The following is a 10,600-nucleotide window of genomic DNA, read 5'->3' on the forward strand; positions in this document are numbered from 1 at the left end:
TGTATTTTTCTAAGTATTTGAAAATTTTGTATTTCACATTTGTTTTGGGTTTTTATTCATGTGAATTTTTGCATATGATGTGAGCTCAGGATCAAAAGTGTACATAATTTTGGAGAGACAGTTGTCCCAACATCCTTTATCGAAGTGCATGCTTTCTCTCCACTGAATGAGCAAACAGCAGGGTTTTGTGTATTGGTTCTGTTTCTGGGGCATTTATTCTTTAATTCCCTTCCGTTTGCCTACACCCATGTCTCAAATAAAACTGGTCTTCTCAGGGTCCCTGATGATTTCTATCTAGCGAGATAGTTTGTATTCTCATCTTGACTGCCTTTTTTTTTTAATTTATTTTTTTTTATTTTTGGCTGTGTTGTGTCTTCATTGCTACGCACAGGCCTTCTCTAGTTGTGGCGAGTGGGTGCTACTCTTAGTTGTGGTGTGTGGGTTTCTCATTGCGGTGGCTTCTCTTCTTGTGGAGCACAGGCTCTAGGCACGTGGACCTCAGTAGTTATGGCTCACAGGCTCCAGAGCACAGGCTCAGTAGTTGTGGCGCATAGGCTTAGTTGCTCCGCAGCATGTGGGATCTTCCCGGACCAGGGCTTGAACCCATGTCTCCTGCATTGGCAGGCGGATTCCCAGCCACTTTGCCACCAAGGAAGCCCCTTGACTGCCTTTTTTAAAGTTTCAGGAGAACTGGCATCCCTCTACTTCTTTGCCTCTATGACACCTACTTCTGCTGGCTTTCCTCCTACCATGAGCGCTGCTTCCTTTCCATCTCCTTCTCAGGTGCCTTCTACTCTATCCAGTCCCAGCACAAGCTCCTCCTTCTCCAACCCTTCTTTGGCTTAAAAAAAAAAGTACACAAATGATACACAAATACGTTGTTTCCAAAGTAGAGAAATGAAGCAAGGCAGATCCGTAAGAGGAACATAAAATATCCCTTTTTTTATTACTCATCACCTGCTTCCCCACAGAGGCACGTGGACTGTTGGGTGTGGGGGGCTGAGGATGTGAGCTGCCCCACTATCCACTCTCCCCTTTATCTTCTGTAATCGAACCACCCGGAAGTCAGATTACACTGAAATGTAAAGGTTTTGCTTCCTTTAAGTAGGGTTGTTGATTAATCAGACCTGGAGTTATTTTAGAGACAGCACTGCATGTGCAAGATGGGAACCCACATCTCCAGGATGAGCTTGGAACCAAGAATCTTTAGTCTACGCAAGTTAAAGAATAGAAATGTTGCCACCGGAGCCCTTTACGAAGTCAGAAGTCCTTCAATAAAGAAAAGTCAGCTTCCAGCAGCACAAGTAACTTGATTACCATAGATGGACTGATTCCAGACTAGCCAATCAGCTTCCAAGTTTGAAATTCCCCTAATCGGATAAATTTCACCCTGGACTCTGGATAGGGGAGAGATAGCTTTGAGCCCTGCTTCCTGTCCCCTTGCCAGTCGACCTTGCAATCAAGCTTTCTTTCATCACAAGCCAGTGCCATGGTATTTGCTTCAATGCATGCTGGGCAGCAAGCCCTTGCTGGGTAACAAGGTTTCCCTCCCACACAGCTGTGTGCAGCTCTGTGACTGAGCTCTGGCTCATGGTGGAGAAGTTCAATTTGTGTGTGCAACTGCAGGGATGTTCCCTCAGAGAAAAAGACATGCCCTTCTCCTCATCTTTGCTCCTTTCTACTGTTTGGTTGCCAGAGCCAGAGCAGCCCCCTGGGACCCTCCAATATGTGGGATTTTTTTCCCACACCAAGCAACTTTGCATCGCCAGCTGGGAGTTCTTCATTTCAACTCAATGCTGACACTATTGGCGTGGAGATGGAGTCAGCTGCCAGGAGTCAAGGCTCAGCCCCACCAGACTTCAGATGCCAATTCCAAGTGCAGCTTCTCACCTGTGCTTCTGACCAAGAGACTGTGAATCGGAGGTTCCTACAACACCCTCCTCAGTTTCCATTAACTTGCTAGAGTGGCTCACAGAACTCAGGAAACCAGTTTACTTACTAGATTATCGATTTATTATGAAAGAATAGAACTCAGGAACAACCAGATGGAAGAGTTGCACAGAACAAGTTATGTATGAAGGGGCACGGATCTTCCAGGCTCTCAGTCACTCTCCCACACCTCCATGGGTTTACCAACCCAGAAGCTTTCTAAACCCCGTCCTCCTGGGCTTTTAGGAAGGCTTCATTACGTAGGTATGGCTGATTAAATCATTTGCCATTGGTGATTGAATTCAATCTCTAGCCCCTTTCCCCTCCCCAGAGGTGTGGATGGAACTGAAAGCTCCAACCGTTTAATCATGTAGTAGGTTCCACTTGCCCCCAGCCCCCATTTTTTTTTTTTGGCTGCATTGGGTCTTCATTGCTGCATGCCGGGTTTCTCTAGTTGCGGCCAGCGGGGGCTACTCTTCGTTGCGGTGCGCGGGCTTCTAATTGTGGTGGCTTGTTATGGAGAATGGGCTCTAGGTGCACGGGCTTCAGTAGTTGTGGCGTGTAGGCTCAGTAGTTGTGGCGCACAGGCTTAGTTGCTCCGCGGCATGTGGGATCTTCCGGGACCAGGGATCAAACCTGTGTCCCCTGCATTGGCAGGCGGAGTCTTAACCACCACACCACCAGGGAAGTCCCTGGCCCCCATTCTTAAGTGCTTTCTGGAAGTCACCTCATTAACATAAACTCAGGTGTTGTTGAAAGATGTTTGTTATGGATAACAAGACACCTTTACCTGTCTTATCACTTAGGAAATTCTGAGGGTTTTAGGAGCTCTGTGCCAGAAAGGGGAACAAAGACCAAATACATATTTCTTATTATAAATGACAATATCACAGACCCTAAAGTGGGAGCTGCCTATTGAGGGAGACAGGAAGACCCAGAGATGCTGTTCCAAACCCATCATTGTATATAGGAGAGGAATGTGAGTATTGTTGTAAACCTTTGTTATTTGGGATTTTCTCTCACACCCAAAATTGACCTAGCTCAAGCTAGACATCCTTTAGGATCTTTATTAATAAATATATCTTTTCTTTTCCATGAATGAGTTCATGTATGGGTCTGTGGCTGGCTTTTTTTTTTTTCTTCGTTGTGGAGCACAGACTCTGGACGCGCAGGCTCAGCGGCCATGGCTCACAGGCCCAGCTGCTCCGCGGCATGTGGGATCTTCCCGGACCGAGGCACAAACCCGTGTCCCCCGCATCGGCAGGCGGACTCTCAACCACTGCGCCACCAGGGAAGCCCTGTGGCTGGCTTTTTTACTGAACAATACAGTACGCTCCTCCATCCTCCTCACCTCCCACATTTAATTCATTCCTACAACCTGTGGATCCTTTTAGCCCTCGCCCTCTCTGTACCCTCACTGACACTCCTCTAGTCCAAGCCACCATAATTTCTTTCTTTCCTTTTGTTTTAACAGGGCTGGGTCTTTGTTGTTGTTGTTGGCCGAGAGGCTTGCGAGATCTTAGTTCCCCGACCCGGGATCGAACCTGCGTCCTCAACAGTGGCAGTGAAAGCACTGAGTCCTCACCACTGGACTGCCAGGGAATTCCCCCACCATAATTTCTAAGTGTTGCTAACTGATCATTCTGCTTCCACTCTTGCCTATAGGTAAAACCAGTTTATTCTTCAATCCATTCACCTTGTGTTCAGGATGATTTTCTAAAAATCACAAGTCATGTCAAGCCATATTAAAAACCCTTCTGAAAAAAACAAACAAACAAACCCTTCTGTACTTCCTGTCCCATGTAGAATGAAATTGAAGCCCTTTAACAGGGCTACGAAGCTGGGAGAGATTTGCTCTGCCCATCCTCTGACTCCCATTTCTTTTTAACGTCATCGTGTCTCTTGGTTCCTTCCTCCATTGTTACGCCCTTTGCAGACTCCTAAGTCATCTGGAGCATCCTTTCCACAATACGTGCCCCACTGGTGCCTTATATCTGCTACAATGACACCTCCTTAAAGAGGCTTTCCCTGGCTAGCTTTGCACTCTGTTTCCCTTATAGCCCTCATCACAATTTGTAATTTTATATGCGTCTGTTCATTGACTTGTCTCTGCCTCTCCTGCTGGACTGTAAGCTTCCAAGACCAAGGACCCTGTTTGTTTCAAGTATCACTCCATCCTCAGGAGCAACCAGAGATCCAGAGACACAGAAGGCACTCAGAAAATACTTGTTAAATGAAAGAACCCTGACTTAGAGTTAAGAAACCTTGGTTCAAGTACCATCTTTACTGCTTACAGGCCGTGCCACCTTGGGGAAATCAATCAACTTTCAGAGCCTATGTGGAACATGGGGAAAATGAAGCCTGCCCTGGTTATCTCATGGGGTTGATGTGAAAATCAAATGGGATGAGGTAAGGTAAAAATTTTAAACTCTAAACAAATGTGACGGGTTGATTTGATGTTGAGGTGAGGAAAACTTATGTGAGAACTTAGAATGAGGACCTACTTTCTCAAATACCTGTATGTAAAATAGGCCTCTGCAAACCAGTCTGTCCAAGGCCTTGTTAATAATTAATAACTGTTCATTCCTGGTCACTTCCCCCAATTATACAGCTTGAAAAGGAAGGTTTTCTTGGAATACAAACTTTAGCACTACTTACGCCATCAATCCCAGTAAATGAGTCCTTTTGAATTAAGAATGAGGAGTTTAGTGGCAGCTGCTAGTGGACAGTTTTTTGCTAAGAACAATAAAACCTCAGCTCTCTCGCCCCTTGATCTGCTTTGCTTAGTTTGTTGGTGATTGCTGGGGTGTGGTATTTACAGAAAAGTTTAGAAAAGTGCAGGAGGTGGCCTGTCCTTTCGCATTGGATGCCTACGTGGTGTAAATAATCCTCTTTTAATCACAGTCTAAACATGGTCCTAAAACAAGATGTTTGTGCCAAAAAGAATTCCAGGAGGCATTACCCTGATGGTGGGGGGTTTGGAGGGGGGAGTAGGGATGAGTGGCTTAAATGATAGAATCATGAGCCCCACTGGGCTTGGGCAGGGGTGGGGTGCACACCTTTGTTGTGTGGATTACCAGAGAATGAATTGAAACTTCACTTTTCCTTTTAATAATCACCTTACTCTAATAGTACTTTTGCCATTTAAACTATAAAGAATGTGGTCCTGTTTTCTCCCTTGCAACACATCTATACAAACACATTGGATTTTTTAAAAAATATTTTATTTGGGAATAATTTTAGATTTCTACAAAAGCTGCAAGGATAGGACAGAGAGTTCCCGTATCATCACTTATCTTCCCTAATGTTAACACCTTACCTTACCACAGTACATTTGTCACAGTTAAAAAACCAATATTGGTACATGATTGTTATCAACTAAAGTCAGTGCTCTATTCAGATTGCCTTAGTTTTTACCTGATGTCCTTTTTCTGTCCCAGGATCTCATTTGATTGGGGTTGTTTTTTTGTTCGTTTTGATTTGTTTGAATTTTTCTAAAATTTTTATTTTATATTGGAGTATGGTTAATTTACAGTGTTGTGTTAGTTTCAGGGGTATAGCTAAGTGATTTAGTTGTACATAAATATATATCTATCCTTTTTCAAATTCTTTTCCCACTTAGGTTATTAGACAATATTGAGTTCCCTGTGCTATACAGTAGGTCCTTGTTGGTTATCTATTTTAAATAGAGCAGTGTGTACACGTCCATCCCAAACTCCCAATTTATCCCTGCCCCCCACCTCCCCCCTGATTGGGATTCTTTTTACATCAGCATCAAAAAGTCATTTTTAAACATTTTAAAGTAAAACCATAAACTTAAAATCAAGGAAACCTTTTTCTTCTTGGAGAGTGTAAAGTTGCGGACTTACAGGTCTTTACCAGGAAAACCATTTCTATAATTATTTAATATTGTCTTTCCAAATTCAGATTGTGGGACTCCAGCTAAAGATACTCTTTAAAGGAAAGCATGAATATCTACCCAAAGGACCCCATGTAGAAGCTGCTGTTGGTAGTGGGGTGGGGAGAAGGGGAGGAGACTTGGTGCCTTTGCCCCTAGTGGAAAAAGAATGTGCTGGAGTCTCTGCCATCTGGGTAATTAGGTGAAAGTTACTCAGCCTCAGTTTCCCATTCTGTCACATGCAGGTATTGATGTTTCCACGGAGAGCTGTAGTACAGGTTATATGCAAACTAAATGGATGCTTTAGCAATATGCCCAGCACACTAGGACTCGGTAGCCATTACTGTTATTCTTTTATGTTTAAAGAAAGAGAATGAGGCATTTTGGAAATGTTTACTTAGTGGCTGCTTGTTTCAATTTATTGCCCCTGAATAAAAACGTCCTATAACATCACTGTCCACAAACACACTCAGAAACATTGCTCCCTCTGCTCTTCGTGGTATGTCTTTCTGGAAACAAAACAGTATATGGTTTCCTCTTCCTACCCCATAAGTATAATACCATGCTTCAAGACTTGGGGCAAATTTCTCCACAAAACCCACTAAATGCTGGGAAAAGGGGATAACCGGAAGATCATTTGTCATGGTGATTAAAGGAAGTAATGAATATAAAATGCTAATCGCCACATCTAGCATGTAGTATGGTCTGAAATAATAATTAATAATAGCTTTTCTTTGAGATAGTGGCAGTGAGAATGGAAAGAAGAGCAGAAAATCTACTGAGGACTGACATACCAGGACAGGACTTAGAGGGTGAGCCCTGTATGGGGCAGACGAGAGAGGGAGAGGTCAGGAGTGGCACTTGTCTCTATTTTTTTTTTTTTTGATATCATGATTGAGGGTCCACCTCTGCCTTTGATTTTTTTTTTAACAAATTTATTGTAGTATAATGGCTTTACAATGGTGTGTTAGTTTCTGCTTTACAACAAAGTGAAGCAGTTATACATATACATATGTTCCCATATCTCTTCCCTCTTGCGTCTCCCTCCCTCCCACCCTCCCTATCCCACCCCTCTAGGTGGTCACAAAGCACCCAGCTGATCTCCCTCTGCTATGCGGCTGCTTCCCACTAGCTATCTATTCTACGTTTGGTAGTGTATATATGTCCATGCCACTCTCTCACTTTGTCACAGCTTACCCTTCCCTCTCCCCATAGCCTCAAGTCCATTCTCTAGTAGGTCTGTGTCTTTATTCCTGTCTTGCCCCTAGGTTCTTCATGACTTTTTTTTTTCTTAAGTTCCATATATATGTGTTAGCATGCGGTATTTGTCTCTCTCTTTCTTTGTCTCTAATTTTTGAGCAACGGAGATGAAGGCATTCATGGAGTTAGGGGAAGACTTGGGTGGGGGTTTATTTATTGTTGTTTTTTGGGGTGTTTTTGTTTCTGTTTCTGCTTCGTTTGAATGGAGTGTTGCAACTAGAAGACTTGCCCTTGGCCCTGGGCATGTGGAATTTAACAAGGTCTTGGGACATCCAAGAGCAGATATCCAAAGACTGCTGCTTATCTGGGTCTGGAGCTGAGGAAAGAGATGTTCGAGTGCCAGGCTGGGGTTCACCATCAAACAGATGTTAGCTGGAGTCAGAGGAGAAGATCACCAGTGTAGCTCGTGGAGAGAGCAGCAGCAAGGGCTAAGGACAAAGAGAAACATCTGCGTTAAGGGGAATGAGCCACAGAATGAGCCTTTGCCAGCTTGAGGGGCTGAGAGACATGCATCCGGCAGTGGCTAGAGGGAACAGAAGAGGAGATTTTCTAGGGTACGTTTGGAGGAAGGGATAAAGTTGATCGTGTGTCAATACTGATACTACTGAGGTGCTACTGAGAAATGTGGGTGCTACTGAGGTACTACTGAGAAAGGTGGGCTGAAGATGGATAGAGAAGGGATTCCTGGAGGGAAGGGAAGAGTTGACAGAGGAGGGAGGGAACTGAGGACCTGTGGAAGGCGCAGGTGTGGTTGCAGCTAAATTTTTAAGTGGAGTGGTACGAACTTGGCCAAATAGTTTCCTCCCATTTCTCCCCTAGTAAAGCACTTCATACATTTAAATGATGAGCTCTCAAAGTGTGATCTGGGGACCCTGGAAGTCCCCAAGACCCTTCCATAACTGTACAGTGGTGTTTTCTGTACAGTAGGGATTGCATATGCAATGGTGTCTCCCTCTGACGGCTAATGGAATATGTGCTTGTATAGTCTTGTGTTTCTTAGAATTTTCTAAGGTGGTGAATTTAGATTTATGTGCATTTTAGTGATTAACTTAGTTTTTTTTCTCAGTACTTCTGCTGTGCTTTTACAGCTCTCTTCACTTATACCTGCTATGACATCTGTAACCTCATTATCACCCAGTAAATTGCTATTTTGAAATTCCCAGATTTTCCTTCCACCTGTGCAGAAACACAAGAAGTGCACATGGTTGTCTTGTTTAGCAATAATATTTTTAAATTTGTTGAAAATGTTCTACACTGTAAGATTTTGCCAAAACCTGCTATTATTTTAGAATTTTATATTTTATTTAAAAATAAAAGAAAATGTGCCATATGTTTTTCTTATATTAAGGGTGAATTGTTGGCTATTGAAAGGGAGACTATGAGAGTCACTTTCTCAACCCATAGCTGCACTATTTCTAAAGATGCTAAAACAGATAAAAGTGACATATCAGAGTTCATGGAAGGCAGGAATATACTGCCCCTCCCCCCCAATAAACAAAAACAAAAGCTGGCTGAAACTGCAAAAAAGAAGGAAAATATGTTAAAAGTTAACTGATGTAATAATTTACCTTTATTGTCTTACACAACAGACCATTCGGGGATAGTATTTTGGTTCCAATTAAATTGTACTATCATTCTGAGACCAATCATTCAGAGTTTAAAGAAAGGAATTGAATTGCATTTTTAAAACAAAGATGTGAGGCACTCTTTAAAAATTAAAAATTGTTACAGGGCTTCCCTGGTGGCGCAGTGGTTGAGAATCTGCCTGCCAATGCAGGGGACACGGGTTCGAGCCCTGGTCTGGGAAGATCCCACATGCCGCAGAGCAACTGGGTCCGTAAGCCACAACTACTGAGCCTGCGCGTCTGGAGCCTGTGCTCCGCAACAAGAGAGGCCGCAACAGTGAGAGGCCCGCGCACCGCGATGAAGAGTGGCCCCCCCGCTCGCCGCAACTAGAGAAAGCCCTCGCACAGAAACGAAGACCTAACACAGCCATAAATAAATTAATTAATTAATTTTAAAAATTAAAATGTTACAGATTTTCAGACTAGAAATGGAAAGGCCGCTAAAGCATCTCACAGAGTAAGTTAGCATCTTGCGTTAGCTAAGGAAGTACACTCAGCGGCTGAGAGACTAAACAATGCTGAACACCTGCTGAATGAACAGTCAGTAAAAGAAGTCATGATGGTGCCACTTCCCAATAATAGAGTAACTAATCAAAAACAGTTAATAAATCGTCTGCAAAACTGTAATTTTGCTTTGGAAAAGGACAAATCTGCAAAAGTGCCCGGACATTCTATTCTGTTTGTATTTGTTTAGTATTCACAACAGCTAATCATCAAAGAAGATCTGTAAATGCTTGGCAGCAAACGCAAGTGTTGCTGAAGTATTTATAAAGTATTGAATACCTTTTTTTTTTTTTTTTTTTTGCGGTACGCGGGCCTCTCACTGCTGTGATCTCTCCCGTTGCGGAGCACAGGCTTCGGACATGCAGGCTCAGAGGCCATGGCTCACGGGCCCAGCCGCTCCACGGCATGTGGGATCTTTCTGGACCGGGGCACGAACCCACGTCCCCTGCATCGGCAGGCAGACTCTCAACCACTGCGCCACCAGGGAAGTCCCTTGAATACCTTTTTGAATCTTATGTTTTATTCAACTACTGTGTTGACATTTTTAGGGCATTTTTAGTGCAAAATCGATTGTCGGTACAACTACTGGCACCTTGGCACAAATCAAGGCAGGGGTGCTAAACTGCACCAGTGATCATTGCATTCTCTGCTGCCTCCTGCCCACAGACAGCCAGTTTCACTTACGAATGTGGTTGGTGGGGCAGGAAAAATTATTAATGTTATCAAATTTCAATGCTTAAGTATATAATATATAATCATTTTAATACTATGTATGACGACATGAGAAGTGTGCATAAAGCACTTCTGCATCGTGAAATGTGATGGTGATTTCAAGGAAAAGCACTTTGTGATTCAACTAGCCACATTTTTCATGGAACTCCATTTTTACTTGAAAGAATGATGGATAGAAAGACTATGGTTTCAGACTTGGGTATCTTGTAGACATTTTCTCAAAAATGAATGAAGTGAGCCTTTCACTTGAAGAAAAAATTATAGCATTTGTCCCCATAATAAAATTAGAGTTTTCAAATAAAAACTTAAATTTTGGAAAACTTGTATCTGCCACCATGAGCTTGACAGCTCCTCAACTCTTAAAACTTCTATGATGAGATGTGTGATATTAACAAATGTGATGTTTGATAATATATGGAAAGTGTCAATGTTTAGAATATTGACGTTACCCAGTGAACCAATGTTTTCCAAATGACCAGTGCATGATGTTACAAAATCAAATATGGGTAAAATACCCATTCAAACTGCAAGACAGACCAATGGACTTTAATGTAACGTAGTTGAAAAGTTCATTGATAAGAATTTAGATTTCAAATTGCTACTAACCTTTAAAAAACTACCACTCATCAAGTTTTGCTGTTGTACCAAAGAA

Source organism: Grampus griseus (genome assembly GCF_964374135.1).
Source record: "Grampus griseus genome assembly, chromosome: 8".
In the NCBI taxonomy this organism is placed as follows: Eukaryota; Metazoa; Chordata; class Mammalia; order Artiodactyla; family Delphinidae; genus Grampus; species Grampus griseus.